The sequence below is a fragment of the Mirounga angustirostris genome, unplaced genomic scaffold (genome assembly GCF_029215605.1).
Source record: "Mirounga angustirostris isolate CCGP_5_RB_7025 unplaced genomic scaffold, mMirAng1.0.hap1 SCAF_15, whole genome shotgun sequence".
NCBI classification, from domain to species: Eukaryota; Metazoa; Chordata; class Mammalia; order Carnivora; family Phocidae; genus Mirounga; species Mirounga angustirostris.
Window position 1 is genome coordinate 23,004,954 of NW_026991723.1, and position 19,541 is coordinate 23,024,494.

General features: G+C 39.6%; 1 long non-coding RNA gene and 1 pseudogene across 2 annotated transcripts in view; one reads left to right on the forward strand and one right to left on the reverse strand.

Moving 5' to 3' along the window:
- The window catches only part of LOC129045738 (uncharacterized), a 171,330-nt gene that overhangs the window by 102,498 nt on the left and 49,291 nt on the right, over window positions 1–19,541 (forward strand). For both annotated transcript variants that reach the window (XR_010407714.1, XR_010407713.1), the window contains one exon: window positions 17,328–17,690. This is a non-coding gene — a long non-coding RNA (uncharacterized LOC129045738). The remainder of the gene's footprint in view (window positions 1–17,327; window positions 17,691–19,541) is intronic.
- On the reverse strand, window positions 5,044–5,136 carry LOC123850355 (U2 spliceosomal RNA; annotated as a pseudogene).

Sequence of the window (19,541 nt, forward strand, 5' to 3'; positions counted from 1 at the left end):
CTATCTTTCTAAAATAAATCTCGTCTTATCTTGATCCTGCTTAGAAACCTGTCATACATAGTTCCCCCTGAAGGGAAAGTTATATTTCTTTCAATGGCATGTAACACCTTACATATTTTCACTGCTGCATACCTTTCCTTGTCCTTCAGAGACTTAGAAAATCTTAGATTACAATACCTCAAAGAACATGGAGTAGTCACTGGAATCTCAAAATTGGGGCAATGGAGGAGATGAATTACAGAGAATGTACTGGCAGTTCAAAGATGTAATTTGGAAATCTGTCTACCTCATTTGCAAAGTTGTAACTGGAGTTAGGAGCTCCCAAGCTTGATTGCATTTTGGCATGTTAAGTCCATCCAGTGGAAGAACATCAGTTAGAACCTACAAGCATTCCAAGAATATGTGCATAATCAAGGCTATCTTTCTTTTAAGTCTTGGGAAAACTGTGACTTTCTAAAGTTTGGCTCCTGCCTCTTGACACTGAAGAAGAAAATTCCACTAACTGCAAAATAAATAATTTGGCTGCTTTGTGTTTAGCTTACAACATTATCTCCAAACCCTGGCCCTTGTAAAAGTTTCTGTTGGCTCTTTTCATCCCTCCTCTCCCTTCGTTGTTCTCTGTGTGTTTCCCCATTCTCTACCATGTACAATTTGGTGGTAGAGATCTGGGTCAGTGATAGTGGGTGAGCGAGAAGGAAATGAAAGGGAACAGGGAGAAATGTTAAGAAAACTAACTTTGCAATGTTAAGTCTTGCCGAGAGGACTTTAACAGTCTTTTAAATTTTCTTTTTATTTTTAAAATTATTTTCAATTATTTTTAATTTTTTAATTAATTAAATTTCAACTGCCCTTTCAGACATAGGATAGCATGTAAGAATTCAAATGTAAACACTCTCATGGGATATAGACTATGATTTTTTTCAGACATCCAGCTTGGTCCTGGATACTCAGTGTACTTGTTTATATAAACCATGTTAGCTGGAAAATCTTATAAAAATTCAGTCACAGTATTCAAGCATTGGATTCCATGGTTATCTTGCTAAAGTTGGGATATAAAACAACTTCCTCATTGCTTTTAGCACTGGGAGGAGAGTAAGTGCATGAGTCTTCAATCTCCAGAGATTTCCATTTTGGTCAGTGGTTTTAGGTTTCCCTCCAAACCATCTTATTGGAGAGACGCTAAAATGGGTACAATAGATATAGCTTGTGTTTTTTCTACCTTTATTTCTTTGCCTTTTCTTTGTAAAGTTGATATTAATATTGTGTAATAACATAATTAAAAGATGGGCCAAATAAAACAGAAGGAGATGGGTGCAGTTTTTAAACTGAATCATCACCATTGAATAATCAAAAGCCTGGGATCATAGCCCATGCAAGTTGAAATGAAATTGCTATATGACAAAATAACGCCAAGAGTGTATTGACCTTTATTTCTAATGTATGTTTTCTGGATGTCCTACATGTGCTTCTGCAAAGAAGATAGCCCTGCTTCATGATAGATGAAGCTGTGAAGCTGTAAAACCACAACTGTTAGAGGAGTCGATGTGTTTTTGAGATGATTTTTCAAAAGTCTAGAATATCTATTTCAAACTAGTGAAAACATAGTATCAATTATTAAACATTAAAAGTAAGGGAGGAAATATAGAGAACCCGTACAATATGGTTTTTATCCTTAAGAAATGTTATACGTGCACCACAAGCCTAGTTTCCCCTTTTGAGTGCAGAAGCTTAGTCATATAAGCAGGAATAAAAAAAAAAAAATCAACCAAGCCATTTGCCTCTCCCAAGATCATGAATTACAGAGCTGAGGGTTCAAGGACACTGATTGCCCATACAACTCTGCAGGGAGTTGAACTGAACTCAGTTTGAGGTCACCACACGGCAGCAGAGGACAGAAGATAATGAGATGTCTGGGCAGTGGGGTAGCTCTTCGGCTGCTCATCTGAGAAATCCTGGTGCATGGATGAGGCGGATGTGACTCACTGATTCAACTTGAAGCAGGAAGAATGGTGAACACAAGGAAGGGGGAACAAAGAAAAACTCAGGATGGTGGGAAATAGCCGAGATTAAAAGCAATCTTTACAGGGGGCCTTCCCTAACCAGGGCTAAGAGTTGGAAATGTATGTTTATCTGCTATTAGTCCACTCACCAGAAGGGACTTTTTAGTAGAAATTTGAAAGGAATTTCATGCAGTAGACATGCACAGACACATTAGTAAGTTATGTCCTTTGCATAGGGAAGCTGCAAGTTTACCAAACATTATAGAATGTATATTCAGATGTAGAGAGATACTTCTGTTTTTTTTTCATTGATAAAAAATATCACAAATATACACATAAGTAAAGAGGAAAAATACACTAAACCCCCTGTACCCATTGCCCAGCTTCACCAACATTTTATCTATCTTGGAGAACATTCTTTTTGATGAAGGAAGTTGGCATCAGAAGAGGCCTAGAAACATACTCTGAAGAGGGGCAAGCAAAGGCCCAAATTGTCAGCAGGGTTCCCTGAATCCCTCCAGTGTGACATTATTAACACATTATGGCATTACTTGTTAAATGAAAGGTATTAGCTCTGTGAATAATCAGGTAATCAAAAAGTACTTACTGCTTTGGCTTTTTATTACAGGTTCTTCAGCCACTTACATTTAAAATTTTTTTAATATATCATTATTTTAAACAGACATCATTATTTTAATTATATCCAATTAAATATACCTGCATGTCCTCAGCATGCATCATTATGTACTTTACTAAAAAGCACTTTGAATCAAATTACATACCAGCATTCTTTATTATAATTTATGTGCACATATCTGCAGCAGATTTATACATTTTGGAGATTAATTATCAAGAAATTTGTTTAGACTTCCAGTAAATGTGAAACTTAACTTGAACTTCAGTATACTTTGGTATTTATAATTTTGTGGTATTTTCTAATATCATCCTGGAAGACACCGCTTTGTTTTTTCATCTGAGGAGAGTATGGGTACACGAAGAGAAATCATTACAATTTCCAGATCCATTTGTGCCCAAGTCTTTACATTTTTTCACCTCTCTCATTTTTGATTCTCCCAAATAATAGACTGAAAGATCGTCTATGACTCAGTCCCAATCACATGAAAATAATATTGCTAAGTTATAGGAATATAAGAAAATATAGCCCTTAGTGATTCCTATTGAAGGATTTTAGCTCTTTTTACCCAAGGGTTTAGCCCACTTTTTATATATATATATTTTTAAGATTTTATTTATTTGAGAGAGAGAGAAACAGCATGAGAGGGGATAGGGTCAGAGGGAGAAGCAGGCTCCCCGCTGAGCCGGGAGCCCGATGTGGGACTCGATCCCAGGACTCCGGGACCACGGCCCGAGCCGAAGGCAGTTGCTTAACCAACTGAGCCACCCAGGTGCCCTATATCTGTTTTTGCATCACTCACAGATAAGCATGAGTAATTCTTACTGCTGGTGTTTGGCATATGATAGAGTAGTGCAAGGATCCTTAAACTAGAATTCAACATGTTGTTCTTACATTCTAGACAGCAGTCTAGTGTCACCTACCACCCCATCCCTGTGATTGTTTATAACAAACCGAGCCACTAAATAAACTCACAAAGGAAAGGCTCAATCTCTAGAGGTGTTGGAGGCAACCTGTTGGTCCAGTTTGATGCTAATGTCTTGACTGATTCCCATAGCCCAGATTCCAAATTTTTGGATTGACTCTATGACTTGAATCCTTAACCTTTCCTCAACTCATATGCACTGGTTTTTGGCATATTTCTTTATTTCCTCCAGTATATGAACCAAAGTTTTCCTGTGTGGTTTCTGTGTTAACTCATCTCTCAAGCCTTGGCATCTCTTGTTTTCTCAAGGGAGGATGCCTGTTGTTAGAGCAGCTCTTTGCTGTTCCCCACCTCCTTCCTTTCAAGGGAGGGTAAGAGTTAGAAACTGGGTTATTCTGTGACCTGAGGTATGTCAGTTACATTCTCTAATACCAGTTTTATCCCAACTGAGGGATTTGTGACTAGGTCATCTCTAATGGTTTACATTCTCTTTTGTGTTTTTGAAATATTTGCCTTATTTTTTTTATATTACATGATTCTGTATGATTATATTGTCATTGTAAAGGTTTTAAATAGTACCCAGATACATAGAAAATGATTGTAGAGACCTCTTAACTTCGCTGCCCCTCCTAACTCTCCTTTTATAGCCAAAGATAACTACTCACACTAACATTTCTTGATTAATTTGTCTAATAAAACTTTGTCAAACAAAGTTGATTCTTTGTGACCTTTTAGCAGCTATAATTTGTGCATTCTATTTTGAACACTGTTAGTCATTCAGGAGGCTGTGTTGGTGAGGAATGGTGTGGGTGATCGAAAAGGCACGAGCTTTCAGCAGAAGATTTGAAATACAGTGAATTGTTCTTCTTGGCTTGAATAAGATTCTGTGAAGTTAGTTTTCTCCCTTTCCAATGACAAGAAAACTTGAGGGGGAGGAGATGGTGGTAAGAGCAGAGGGAGGAAAAAATGTTTTCTGTCATTTTATAGATTGCCGTGTGTAAAAGTAGTCATCAGAAAGTTTATTTCCATCTTCACAATAGCCCATGAAACTTATGTGTTTAGTGGTATATTTTGGATTAAGTTTTGTGACTTCAATGACTAAGTTTTCCATTGACTAGAATAACTGAGAACAAAGATTGTGGTGAAATTCTTTGTTCATAAATAGATGTTTCTCTAAAAAAAAGTTTTCTGTTAAAATGATAAAGCATGACAATTTCTAGTGGCAAATTACTGTATTAACAACATGAGAGCAAAATTTAAAGAACTACAAATATATTGGTATGCTCTGGTTCCCTTTTTGTTACTAGTATTACCTATTATCAATAGCTAATTATTTGAGCAAAGTACTATTGTAGAAAACAATTTACCTACCCTTATCAGACCCCTTGTAGAGTAAATATAGTTCCAAGGCTTTTAGAAAGTGACTTGAATAGCATATGAAGCTCTTTTGGTTCCCTTTCTATTATTAATCTCTTCGTTTTAGCAGATGGTATTTAGAACTCATTTTACATAAGAATTTATTAAACTGATAAGAACAGATACTACACTTGATCTTAGCCAAAAGGCCGAGAAGCGATTTTACATAAGAATTTATAAGAATGAATCCCATTTTAAGTTTCAGTTTCTTTGCTTCTTTGCCCCATGTAAAATTAGATAAAAAAAAGACAGTTCCTATATGCTTTAAACATCAACCTCAGTAATTTTTTTCCCCACACAGGAAAATTTAACACATTTTTCTTCTCATTAAACAACAACAGCAACAACAGCAAAACCAAATCAAAACAACCCCCCCCCCGCCAAAAAAAAAACACAAAAAAAACAGTGACTAGCACTTAGAGCCAAACTACTAAAGATTATGTTACTGAAAGCAAACAATTTTGCACCTCAAATTTTATACCCAATCAAATTTGTGTTCCAGTGAAAGAACAAAATAAAGATATTTTGGACATGACCAACAGATTACTTTGAAAGTAATATTCAAAATATATTGCTGTAAAACAATAAGAAAAGGAAAAACAAAATGAATACAGCAACAAGAAAGATTTGGGCCCAAAACTATTAAAGTTATTGCTGAGTCTAAAGAACTATTGACACATAATAAATAAACAGTTATTAATAATATGGAACTAAAATTCCAACCTGTAAGTAGTAGATGTGGGAATAGAGGGATTTAGAGAATAGGAAGCCAGAATTCTGGTGGGGCCAGAACTGAAGATGTCTTGAAATTCTTTCCTTGATCAGGAAGATAATAGAGATCCTGATTATTTCTAGATATTGAGAAGATACATATGTTTGTTTGTTTATTTATTTATTTATTTTAATATTGTATTATTTGACAGAGAAAGAGAGAGAGAGAGCACAAGCAGGGGGATCAGGAGAGGAGAAGCAGGCTCCCCACTGAGTGGGGAGCCTGATGCGGGGCTCAATACCAGGCCCCTGAGATCATGACCTGAGCTAAAGGCAAACATGTAACTGACTGAGCCACCTGGGTGCCCCAAGATATATATATTTATATGTGAATATTAAAATGTCAAGGCAATCCCTAAGAAAAATAGGAAAAGAATAGAATACATGTCTTTTTAAACATTTAAAAAAGAAAAAAATGGAACAACTACATTAATTCAACAAAAGGCAGAGGACAAAAGAGACTGATGGGAAAGAATGATAAATGGAAAACATGAAAATAGGTCGTCAGAAATATGTCAGACATAGAAGTAGTGACACTAAATGTGAATGGCTTACATTCTCCCATTTTAACACAACCTTTTAGACTATATATATATGTATAAATTTTATGCTCTTAAACTCTGTGACATCCCCAAAGAAAAGCAATAAAAAATGTTTGACAAGAATATGCAATAATTATGAAATTGTATGCAGGACAAAGTTATGAAATATAAAGCAAAGCGAAGAAAAAAAAGAATGATGAAAATACAGAGAAGTGGATAACCCATAATCATAGTGGGAGAATTTACTATAACTTTCTCAAAAATGAATAAATTCAGGAGATAGAATTTTAAAACACATTTAACAACCTTGCTATAACATATATAATTTACACATTTTAAATATTTATAAACTTGATGATCATCAACTAGAGAATTGACACAATTTTCAAGCATCCCTGGAACATTTACAAAATTTGATCATATGTAAGTCTACTGGGAAAACCTCCATAAATTCCAAAGAGCAGAAGTCATAGTTCATATTTTCTGAAAAAAAATAGTAAAATTAGGAAACCTGGGTGGCTCAGTCGGTTAAGCGTCTGCCTTCAGCTCAGTCATGATCCCGGAATCCTGGGATGGAGCCCTGCATCAGGCTCCCTGCTCAGCAGGGAACCTGCTTCTCCCTCTTCCTCTGCCTGCCGCTCCCCCTGCTTATGTATGCTCTCTCTCCATCAAATAAATAAATAAAATCTTTTAAAAAATATAATAAAATTAAATAGTAACAACAAAAGGAGAATCCTCTAGCCTTAATCTACATATTTCAAAAAAAAAGATATACTCTCTTCTAAATAACTCCTGGTTTAAAGAGGAAATAAAGACAGGAACTATTAATTATTTATAAATAAACAAAGCTCTACCAATCATCGCTTGTTGACTGTAGCTAAAGCAGCACTTAGAGGAAATTTTATAGCCTCAGTTCAGTTATTAGAAAATAAGAAGGGATTGAAAAATTCAGTAATTGAGAAAAGAAGCAATAAAATAAACAAGAATGTACACGAATGGAGATAATAAATTAATGACATAGAAAAAACAGAACAATTGGCTTTCTCTATAAAACCCAAAGCTGCTTCCTTGAAGTGGTCTATGAAGTAGACAAAACCTTTGTTGAGTCTGATCAAGAGAAGAAGAGGTAGGATAGAAATATATTGTAGAAACAAGGGCGAGGACTTAACTACAGATTCAGAGGAAATCTTTAAAAATCATAAAAGTATTATGTCTTCGACCTTGAAATAACATATTCAAAATCTATTTGAAAAGACACACTTTTCTAGTAAAATGTAAATTACTAATATTATGTTAAAAGGTGATAGAAAACCTAAAGAGAACAGTAGATGAAATTGATAAAATAATAAAAAAAAACCAACCCTCCCAAAGATACACAGTCTTAACTATTTTATGAGCTTTAAATCAACAAATGCTTAAGAACCAGTTAATCCCTATTGTAAATAAATAGAAGGAAATCATCCCAACTCAGCTATCTTTCTATACACAGTCAAGATACTGAAATTGACAGTGACTGCATGCACACTCAAAATGACCACTTCGGGACAAGCTTCCTTATATACATACATCTAGAACTCCAAGTAAAATAGTATCAAGTTGAATTCATTATTACCAAGTAGTATTAATCTCAGGAATGCAATAGTTGAACACTAGGAAATCTTATTAATGTATTTTACTACATTAAAAAGTTGGAGGAAAAACCATTGGTTCACCCCAGGAGTGCTAAAATACACATGATATAAAGTCCACATCTCTTTGTGATTTGAAATAAAACAATTCCTAGGTTAGTCAGAGAAGGAAACTTCATTAACTTGGTAGAGGGTATCTACCAAAAATCTAAAGCAAATACAAAATTATATGGTAAAATAGAGTATACCATTGAAAGCAGGAACAAGACAGGAAGGCTTATTATCACTACCCTTACTCAAAATAATAATAGATGTCCTAGCTGAAGCTTTTAGATAAGAATAAAAAATAAGAAAAAATAAGGAAAGAACAAAATATTTCATTATATTTTATTTATATAAATTTTATTTATATAAATACTATATATATGTATTCTGTCTACAAAATCCAAAAGAATCTATTGAAAAACATTAGCACTCTTAAGAGTAATTAGTAAGAATTACAGTATCGACTTGTCAAAACCAGTCGCTTACCTGGATCTCTACAGTAAGTAATCAGAAAGTTTCATAAAAATGCCTTGTGCACAAAAGCAACAAAAACTATTAGGAAATATGCATGCCTATATGAAGAAAAATACAAGATGTAATTGACAGTCATAGAAACCCTCTAAAAAAATACCATGTTTCAGTTTGGGAATACTTAATGTTTAAAAGGTGTCAGTTCATTTCTCTCTGGTTAACCTATAAATTTAATGCAGTCCCAGTTATAATTCCAGCAGGATTTTTTGTGGAATTAGATATACTGATTTTAAACTTTTTCTGGAGGACAAAGTGTAGGATGGGGGTTATATATGTATTGATTTTATTGTGTTTTTTTTAAAAGATTTTATTTATTTGAGAATGAGCGCACATGAGCACAAGTGGGGGGAGGCAGAGGGAGAGAGGGAGAGGAAGAAGCAGGTTCCCCACTGAGCAGGGAGCCCGATGCGGGACTTGTTCTCAGGACCCCGAGATGATGACCTGAGCCAAAGGCAGACGCTTAAACTGACTGAGCCACCCAGGCACCCCATATTCATTTTATTGTTGTTCTTTGTATCGCACACATGTTTTAAAATTCTTATTTATTTCTTTGATGTCTAGTAAAAGGTTTAAAAGAGAGAATGTACAATATCAACTATAAAGATTTTGAAAAAAGAACAATGAAAGAGGACTTGTTCTACCAGATACCAGAACATGACATGTAGCCATACCAATTGAAATGGTGTTGAAGTGATTGGAGAGAAGATAGATGGCTAATTGCAATAGGCATTAGAGAGTCCTGAGCAAGTGTGTATTTATTATATGGACAAGTTTGCATTTCAGATTACATAGCAAAGTGCAGACAATTTCATAAATGGTGCTGGGAACATTAGTTTTTTATTTGGAAAGAAAATAAAGTGAGAGCCCTGTCTCTTAGAAAAATGAATTTCAGATGCATCAAGGAGCTAAGTGTAAAAACTTAGTGGAAAAGTCCTTTTTGGGGTGAGGCACAAAACTCAGGGCCATTAGGAAAAAAAAAAGATTAGCAGATTTTTATAACAAAATTAGAACTTCTATAGGATTAAAGGCAATAAAAATCTATGACCATAAGTTTTTCATATAGCGCATTTGTAGCTTATGTAATTCAAAATGGATTATGATCAATAATATATTGAGTTCCTAAAACTTGAGAGAGAGAATCTTAAGCAGAATCCGTGCCCAGCCGAGAGCCAGGTGAGGGGCTCGATCCCATGACCCTGAGATCATGACCTTAGCCAAAGGCAGATACTTAACTGACTGAGCCCCCAGGTGCCCAAAACCCAACATTTCTTTTAACGCAGTATTCCCACCATGTGCGCAAAATATACACACCTGAATGTTTATGGCACTATCAATTGATCTAAGTAGGAGAATCCATAGTAACTTATGGAACATCCATATTCTTGAAAGTTAAGGGACAGTTAGAAAAATGAGGCACTACTAACCGGAGAAGATCTTTGACATATAATATTTCTTTTCTAAAAAAGTGACAAAACCGTGTATAAAGTATAACCTCAACTATATAATGTGTTATAATATTTCTTTTCTAAAAAAGTGACAAAACCGTGTATAAAGTATAACCTCAACTATATAATGTGTTAAAAAAGGCCAAACCAGATGGGCGCCTGGGTGGCTCAGATGGCTAAGCATCTGCCTTTGGCTCAGGTCATGATCTCAGGGTCCTGGGATCGAGTCCCACATCGGTCTCCCTGCTCCTTGGGAGCCTGCTTCTCCCTCTGCCTCTCTCTCTCTGTCTCTAATGAATAAATAAATAAAATCTTTAAAAAAAAAAAGGCCAAACCAGATATTGGTAGAGGTATACATATGTGTGTGTGTGTGTGTGTGTATAATATATATAGTAGGAGAATATATATATATATACACACACACACATATATGTATATATATATATACACACACACATATATATATGTGTGTGTATATATATATAAATAATAGAAAAAGAACTGGAAGGACACATACCAAATTGTAAAGAGACAATTCTTGTGGAGATGGGGAAAAAGATGTGGGAGAGGAAAGATGCACATTTGTTGCTGATATTTATATCAAGTTGTAGATAATTTGAAATGTATTGATTGATATTATATTTCTTATATTTAAAAAAAACTATCTCCTTTTCAAACTTCTGATTATTAAAAGGGAAGGTCATGGTTTCACTAGTTTATACTTGATCTATTATGTAGATGACATAGCATTGCAAAAGGGAATTACAGCCTTCCATTTTTATTACATGTTACGCTCATGATTTTTGCACTCAGGACTGTTCTTTGGGTGACCAGAATGTGCACAGAACAGTGGATCCTCGGGTGCGGTGCCTGAGGGGCGGCCTGTTCTCACTCCGGGATTACTCTGGTTGATTTGCCTGAAGACCAGATGCCCCCTGACAAAGTAGAGGCAGAAGCACAGAGCATCTTGCCCTCGTGCTTTTGTGGACTGCCCTAGTCCACTAAACAGAAATTCCTTTGCAACGAAGGTCAGCCTGGTGCTGTTTTGTGTGTAGCAGATGAAAAAGTCACTGGAACCAAGAGCTTCTGTGAATTTCACATGCAGAGACTCACGCCTCTTTGCCCTTTCGTGTTTGCAAGATCTGTCATTCATGGAAGGAAGTTAGGTCGTCTGAAATAACTTGCTGTATGACTAGCCATAGTGGTGGTTATCACTGCTTTGTACTCTGCCCTGGGATAGTAACAAATTTAGACTGTCCAGTATAGTACAATTCCCAAAGCAATTTCTCTCTTTGTTTCTCTTTTTTTTTTCCCTCTCCCTCTTTCTGTCTCTCAAAAGACAGGCATTTTTTAAATGTCTGTTTCCTACTTTAAGTTACATCCATTTCTGTCCACGAGTCTTAAACCAAATAGTAATTCAACATCAGATTTGTCAATATGAATACAAGAAGCTTAAAATTAAAAAACCAAAGAACAAAAAAACCCACCAACCTTCTGCCCTTCCTTTCCCCTAGGAGAGTTACCCTGTGTTGGAGTAGAAAGGGGGTTACACTAGGAATCCAAAAATCGGTTTGAGGCCTGCCTTCCGGGATCTTTTGCAAGTTACTTCTCCTAGGCTTCACTTTATGTCAGCTGTAAAATGGAGAGATTGGAGGAACTGAGGAAGAGGGGGGATGGAGGGGATATAGATAATGAAGTAGAAAGGGCTTTGAAAAGTGTAAAGGACAGACCAGCGTGAGACTTTATACAAGCCCATTGCTCCCCGTCTTACACACACACACACACACACACACACACACACAGGGCTGCATGCATGCTTTGGATTTCTGTTCTCTTTCATTTATGTTCCCTTTAAAGTAGGCATTTGAATCCCTCGGAACACATTCAGCTTTGTCTTTTGTGACACATACCCATTGATCTCACCAACACCTGAGGCCTTGGATTTACTTGGTTCTACCTTTTAGGCAGTCCCTGTTTTCTCCCAGAGGTGCATTTAGCTTAGTGTCAAAAGCACAGTGTGTTCCCTTTTTTGTTAACTTAACCTCTGTGTTGTTTTTTAAAAATCAGATTTGCAAGAACAGGGACTCTAGAAAGCCTGTGATATGTAAATATTTAGCCAGGCAGATAGGGATAGCGAGCGTTTTTCTCTCTTCACAGAAAACATGATTTTATTTGCTAAAGCTGTAATCTTGTTTGATAATCCATCAGTTTATTATCAGCTATGTGGTGAGACATAATGCCACAGGGAGATAATGAAGAACCTTCACCTGATACAATGGGGTTGATTACAGTGACCGCAGGAGAGAGAGTCTTCTGGAGGGGATTATGTTAAACATAGCCTTTCTATTTACAGTTGATTTCCTCTGAGCGCTTTAACCGTTCCGCTCCCAGCCTAGGTAAGTAGGTCATCTGAAAAACCTTCAAAGAAGAGCGCAGTCTGCAGGTGTAGAACAACTAGACGTGTCTCTTTCTCAGGCCTCATTAAGTCATTGTGTGATGCTCAAGGCATTTATGAATCAAACAAAAAAGAGATACTAAGGCCTGGCATTGAAGACCGTATTTAAAACAAACAGAACCCAGAGAAGTCCAGTTTGGAAAGGAGCAGGAGACCCTTCCGCCCAGCTCTACGTGTTAAGTCCAGTAAACCAGATTAATAAACTGAAATTTTAATATAACCTCGATTTGTAGCACTCTCAAGGGTGGTATATGTGGTTTTGGAACCAGGGGCAACACCCCGCTAGGACGACCCTCCTGGTGGGGCAGTGGGAAGGCACAAATCCCCAAGGGGGGGGCAGGAAAAGCGGGAGAGGGGAGGTGCCCCCAGGATACTGCTGGCTGGGAAGAGACAAACATTACTTTCCAGCTCTCATCTTGAAATTCTTTTCTTTCTTTGAAATGTCTCTTCTTGGGATTATCCACTCTGCAAGATGTCTCCCCCTGAAATCCTGTCTTCAAGGGGCAGGCCTCCTGAAAATAGAGGCTGTGTGTTTGGTAGTTCTAGATTCTCTCACTTGAGCCTCTCTTGAGAGAAGCAGATGAGCAAACTGAGTTTCCAGGAATTTAAGGATCTTGCCGCGTGAAGTATCTTCTTTTGCTCCCTTCCCACCTTCCCTTTCCTCCTTTTCTTTGTCCTCGGAAGACATTTTCTTAAAAAGGTAGATTCTGAAGCCGATGCGTGGTTTTAGATCCCTGGCTCTGCACGACCTTGGGCAAGTTACTTATCTTGGAATGCCTCCGTCCTCGGCAGGACAATGAGGACCACAGTATTAGTTACGTCCTACAGTTACTTGGAGGCCAAAGTTGGTTCGTACCAGAGCAGCACTTAGCCCAGTGTCTGGCACACAGCAAAAAGTGAGGTTTAGTTCTTGCTTCTACTGTGGCTGTTTCCTTCCTTCCAGTCCCTGCTTTGTCCCCTCATCACACATGAAGTGAATGTAATCTCTGTGATGGGCATTGTGGCAGGCTGGGGAAATGAGGGAGGAGGGGCTCCCTTTTCCAGAAGATTCACTCTCTGTGAGGGATGGGCCATCGGATAAGTGTAGGAGACGGCCACATGATAGAGGTGTGTCGCAGCCTCCAGGTTATCACAGACCAACAGTTTGGTGTCTGTGGTTAGCTGGGAAGGCCTCCTGAGGAGGAGACCTGGCATTTGAGTTGAACACTGGAGAGGAAGAAGTGTCCACTTGGCCAACAGTCAAGGGACAGGTGTTCTAGGCAGAGGGGGCAGCACGCGTGAAACCATGGCTGTGTGTGAAAGACCATGGCACGGATCGGGAATAAGAAGTTTTATTAGTAGAGCTGCCATAACAGAATACCACAGAGGGGGGTGGGTCGAAACTAACTTTCTCACAGTTCTGGAAGCTGAGAGTCAAGATCAAGGTATTGGCAGGTTTGGTTTCTTCCGGTTTCTTTCTTTCTTTCCTTAGCTTGCAGATAGTTCCTTCTCACTATGTCCTCACTTGGCCTTCTCTCTATATCCTAATCTCCTCTTCTTATAAAGACACTCGTCGCGTTGGCTAAGTTCCCACCCATGTGACCTCATTTCGCCTAAATTACCTCTTCAAAGGCCATCTCTCTAAATATAGTCACATTCTCAGGTACAGGGGGGTTAAGGCTTGCACATTTGAATTTGGGTGAGGGACACATTGCAGGCCCTCACGGAAGGCATCTGTGAAGTCTGGCTGGAGTCAGGTGCATGTGGCTGAGTCTCGGGACGACGTTGTGATGCCCGGATCTTGAAAGGCCGGCTTCTCATCAGGCTGAGGAGGGCGTCGGGGACTGGGTGTGGGGGGCCTGGGAATGGAGCATGTAGGCTCTGCGGGGTGAGGTGCGGACCAGAAGGATCCACACCGTAATGTGTCAGAGGAGACTCTGGCTTGAATTCCAGTTCTGTTCCATCACTCCCCAGGGCTTAGGTGGTAGTTGAAGGGAGGTAGTGATTCCCCAGCATGAAGAAGGCCCCTGAGAACAAGGATGTGTGTGGGTGTTGGGGGAGGGCAGGTGCTGTGGCCGCATCAGGCTTGTCAGGCTGGCGCACGTGAAACAGCACCTGAGTAACAGATGGAGTGGACTCTGCTTTTTCCGTTTCACCTCAAAGGCCCCTCAAGTGTTCCTCACATAATCACGTATCTTACTACTGTAGTTTGTAAATGAGAGAGCAGCCTCCCTTTCGGGCTCCTGCCAGGTAGAAGCACACAGCCGCGTCGTGCTGTTGACAGTCAGAGAATGAGATGATTACCCCTCTCCATTTTTAGAATCCAGCTCAAACTCAAGCGCTTCGGTGCAAAAAAAAAAAAAAAGAGGTGCCGTGCCGGGAGAGCGGCATCATGTCGTGTGGGTCCCGTTGGGTTTGGAGCCTGGAGACGGGTGTCCTGCCCTGGCTCTCCCTGCCATGCCTGTAGCCGCGTGGGCACACATCAGTTCCTCTCTTTGAGACTTGGGCTTCTCTTTCGTAAAAAGGGGAGAACGAGACATACCTGACTAGGGACCGGGGTGAGGATTCCCGAGAAAACGTAAAGCCCTTTGTCGTCATTAACGCATTATGCAAATGTCAGTTCCTGAGATTAAAAAGAGAAAGATTCAGGGTGTTCGCATTTGGCAGTTTTGGTGACTGGGTAGAGAAAAGGAAGCGTTTCGATTCCAACCCCAGCTCTGTACTTGGGTGAGGACCTTGGGCAAGGCAGTTACCAACGCTGCTCTCCCTACCCTGCTCTGTGTAGTGGGAAGTGGTGTCTCTCTGTCGTCCTCCTTCCCTTCCTCCCTCTGTCCCTCCCTCAGCTCCTCTTCTCTCAGACGATGTAAAGATTAATTGGATGGTGTCCATGCTGTCTGCCAGGGAGATAGAAAGCATGAAGTATCATCTGGATGGGCTTGGTAAGCACTAGATTCTCCTTCCTCTGCTTTTGACAGAGTGACAGCCCATCGCTGTGTTTAAACAAGTTAATATGTATGTTCCTTGACATAAGGAAACGCTCTAATCATGAAATACAGCTTGCATGTCATTTGGTTTTGAGATTTTATTGAGTACTACTAATCTTGACATATTTTGGTTGGCACCACATTCTTGGTAGTGGGTTAGCGGTTGAATAGTTTGCAGACTTTGTGAAACAAAATCCTCATTTAATGGTTTAGTTTGGCTACATTTCGAAAATATACAAAAACATAATGCACTTTTATTTTATAGGGATTTTTTTTTTTCCACTTGTGGCTTCGGTTTGGCTCTCCCCCCCCTTTTTCCTCAGTGCCCTTTCTTTTCTTTCTCTCTCTCTCTCTCTCTCACTACACCTCTCTGTCTCCCGTCTTTCTCTGTCTGTCTCTCTGTGTTATGTTCCAGTTCCACAGCCTACAAAGAAGGCTCCAAAGAAAGACAAGCTTGCGAAGTGACTGAACCGCAAGCAGAAGAATCCTCTTTGTACTACTTGATGTCGGGAATGTGTTTACACCCTGGCCTAATGCTCTGGACTTTTGTGTGTGAGTGCAGGGGTTCAGAACATCTGAAGGCCACCGCACGGTGGAGTGACAGGTCTGAAGCTCCCCAGTAGAAGCACCTGGACCTAAATGTGCAACAAGACTTCAGTCAACACCAGCCCCCAGAGTCACTGAACTCCATGACATTATGCCCAGGCGGGAAAAGTAACAGGCCTCTGGCTCGGGTTCTCCTCCTCTATTTTCCTTTCCCGGGCTCTCAGTTCTGACCCAGCGACAATGTTTAGAAAGCAGAGCTCAGTTCAGGCAGTCCTCTCAATTACTTTGGCTGGAACCTTCCTGAGTACATTTTGCTATCTCTTTGTGATATAAACAGGGGCACTCACAGTTGGCAGGGGACGCTCTTTCTGTTTTAATTTCGCAAGGCATAATTATAGTTCCAGGGTCTGGAAGCAGCATAGAGTTCTTTGGAGAACTTCACAGGGATTCTTCTGTTATGACATAGTTTATCTGGGGGAAAAAAAAAAAGTAAGGCAAAAGGCATTTCCAAAGAGGAAATAATAACACTATTCATGTTAGCATGCCATTCCATATTGAGTGGATCACAAAATCAGAGTAGACTTTTTTGTGGCGGTTCGCGGCGCGGGGGGTGGTTTGGGGAGAAGGAGGTGTCTCAAAATGCTGGACTCATAGAGTGTGGGAAAATCTGGATAAATCCTGATGAATGGATGTGGGTGGAGTGGGATATAAGGATATAAAAATAAATGTTTTTACTTAGGAAAGCAATAATGAAACATCCAGCTGTATCTGAGTGAATTTTTAAGTACCCTGGGCCCTGGGGATATGGAAAAAGATCTCACCATAGTAATAATAATCTGGCCTAAACCTAAGTCATAAAATTCCCTCTGCTCCCAGATGTTCAGTTAGAGGGCACTTGGTTACTCTGCAGATGTAGCGAGAAATCACAGCCCTGCCAGGGTAATGGAGAGAGAGTGACGGGGGTGGGGGGGATGGGGCTGTTTTCTTTGTGACAAAACCTGTTTTTATAGGTAATTCTGATGTACAGTAGGTATTAAATAGAGCAACTAAATGATGTTTTATTTGAGATTAGTGCTGGAGCGATATTCTCCCCATGGCACTAATAATCCAGCAGCTTCCCCTGCCCCATTTCTCCCAGGCTCCCTGCTCTGTGTGTTCTGGCATAAGGGCGAGCCACTGCCTCCACATTTCTGTCTCAGAAAAGGAGAGAATCACCTTTACTAACTGTGCTCATGGTATTTAGAAAAGAGGGGTCTCATGCACTTTGTGTGTGTGTGTGCGGTGGGGGTGGTAAGGAAGATAGTAAGTGAATTCTGCCTTTGCAATTTAGAGCTAGGGATGTATAGAGAGGGGCAGCTCCAGGTTAAAAAAAAAAAGGGCATTTCAAGAATGCTTATTTCAGAGGTCCTTTTATGCACGTACGCAGGTTTGAAGTCCAAGGGCCCTACCGTGTCAGCCTCACATCTCGGCTTTCTGCGCCACACAGGATGCACAATGCCTGCTTAATTGTGTGCTCCTCGCATACTTCAAGGGCTTGTCACAGGAACAACAACGAGAGGCCTGTTGTTGAAACCACCTCGTGTCCATCACAGTGGGGAGAAAAAAATAAGGTCATTGTGAGCTCGGAGCATTGTGAGGTTTGAGCCTGCCCAGATTATTTCATTCATGTTAAAATGGAAGGAGATGAGAAACGTATTGCATGAGAAGACAGAAGTGATTTTACATCGGCCCCTTACCCTCTCTGGGATCTGGGAGCTCCACTCTCCTGGAGTGCCCCCCATAGCCGGAGGTGAGTTCTCTGCCACCCCACCCCCTACTCCACTCTGCCTGGTTGTGTGTGTGTGTGTGTGTGTTTCAATTTGTTAAGATGCTAAAATCTGCTTTGTGTGATTTATGAAGGAACTTGAAGCGATTAGTTTCACAGTGCATGAAAATTCCTCAGGTTCGGGGGAGGGGGTTGGCCAATCTGTTACACTGTTTGCCGTGGACTGGATGGGAACATGAGCAGCTCGGAGCCATAAGGAGATTGTGTTGAGTTATTAAACACTTGTGGTAAAGCTGCTTATTGTTAATTCCCCGATGTCCTGCTGAAGCGATAGGATAAAATCAGATCGGATTAGATCAAAGAGCCTGGGAGCCAGTCTTTGGAGCAGATTCATTTAATCAATAAAGAGACCTCCTGAGAGAGGGGCAGAGAAGAGCGGCCCGTCCTGGTCGCTCCGGAGATTAAGATGGGGGTGGAGGGGGGAGTGGTGGGAAAGGAACAACATTTACACGTATTTATGTTCCCCCTTTTTCGAGATGTAATTCTCCTCTGAAACATTTTGCCACACTCACCAAAGGATGTAAACATTTCTGTAAGATCTCATTACTCCAATACTCCCATTACTCAAATAATGCCCTATAAAGCAGGAGTTTATTTAAAAAAAAAAAAAAAAAAAACTACCAAACCAAAACCAACTTCTGTTCCATAAAAAGTATTTCAATAAAAGCAATTTAGGCTTAAATGATTCCCCAAGAAACATTAATCCCTTATGAGTTAATCTGCAAATTTTCCTATTGTCCCTTTGTGAGGAGAAAGAATAGAGAAACACCCAAAGGCCAAAGTCTGGCCCCACCCCCCTCTTTGTATTCTTCTTGCTGCCTACCTCCCAAACCCTCTCCCCTCCCCGCCCCCGCCAATAATTAGAAAGCATTGTGTATTAAGAGGTATGATGCACGTCCTTCATCCGTGATTAACACTTAAACCAGTGCATATTCATTCATCTCTTAGCCCTACCAAACCCCACTAAAATGAGGACTCGTCAAGAAGGAAGTGACACCCATTAGAAAGTTAACCACAGAAAATGAGAGAAAAAATGAAGGATGGAGCAAATTAAGGATGCGAGTCCCTCAATGGTTATTGGCTTTAATGGTGTTATAAAAATGATGTCGGCTTTTACCAGGAATAATTTATATTCCGAATTAAATAAGGATATGTATCTATAAATCCATTCTATAAAACTTAATTTTCCGTCTAGATATGCTGATTACTTCAGGCCCCAGCATACCTTTACCGGTTGTTAATTACCACGGGATGGTTTAACACTATTTTCCAAATCAGCATGCATGCATAAAATGACTGCAATCCAATTTGACACATTATTAGTGATGATTATTGTCACAGATAAATTAGATTGAACAGAAAATAACCTTCATCCTTAGCATGTTTTAGCTCTCAGAATTAATGTGATTTGGTGAACACATATAAATAAAAATCTGATGAGTCCCTGCTGACTCCAGGGCCTGCTGGTGCTGAAGTGTATCAATTTCATGCAGATGATGAATTCCTTAAGCATTCAATGATAATCATGCTTGATTTGACAAGACTTTCTCATGCTATTTTAGGGCCTTAATTTTCTGTGAAGTTCTGTCAAGTGCTCATCAAGCACCCACTTATCTCCGTATCTTAACCTGGCAGCCAATCACAAGGTTGCCTAACAATATAGCTACCGAGTGCCAGTCCATTAATATTCGAGTCACGTGACTGTCCAAGGAGAGAAACCAATCAATGGCTGATTAACATTCAGGTCACATGACTCCCGAGGAGAGTAAATGAGTTACACAGTAAGACATCAAACAAATTTTCATCTTGAAAGAG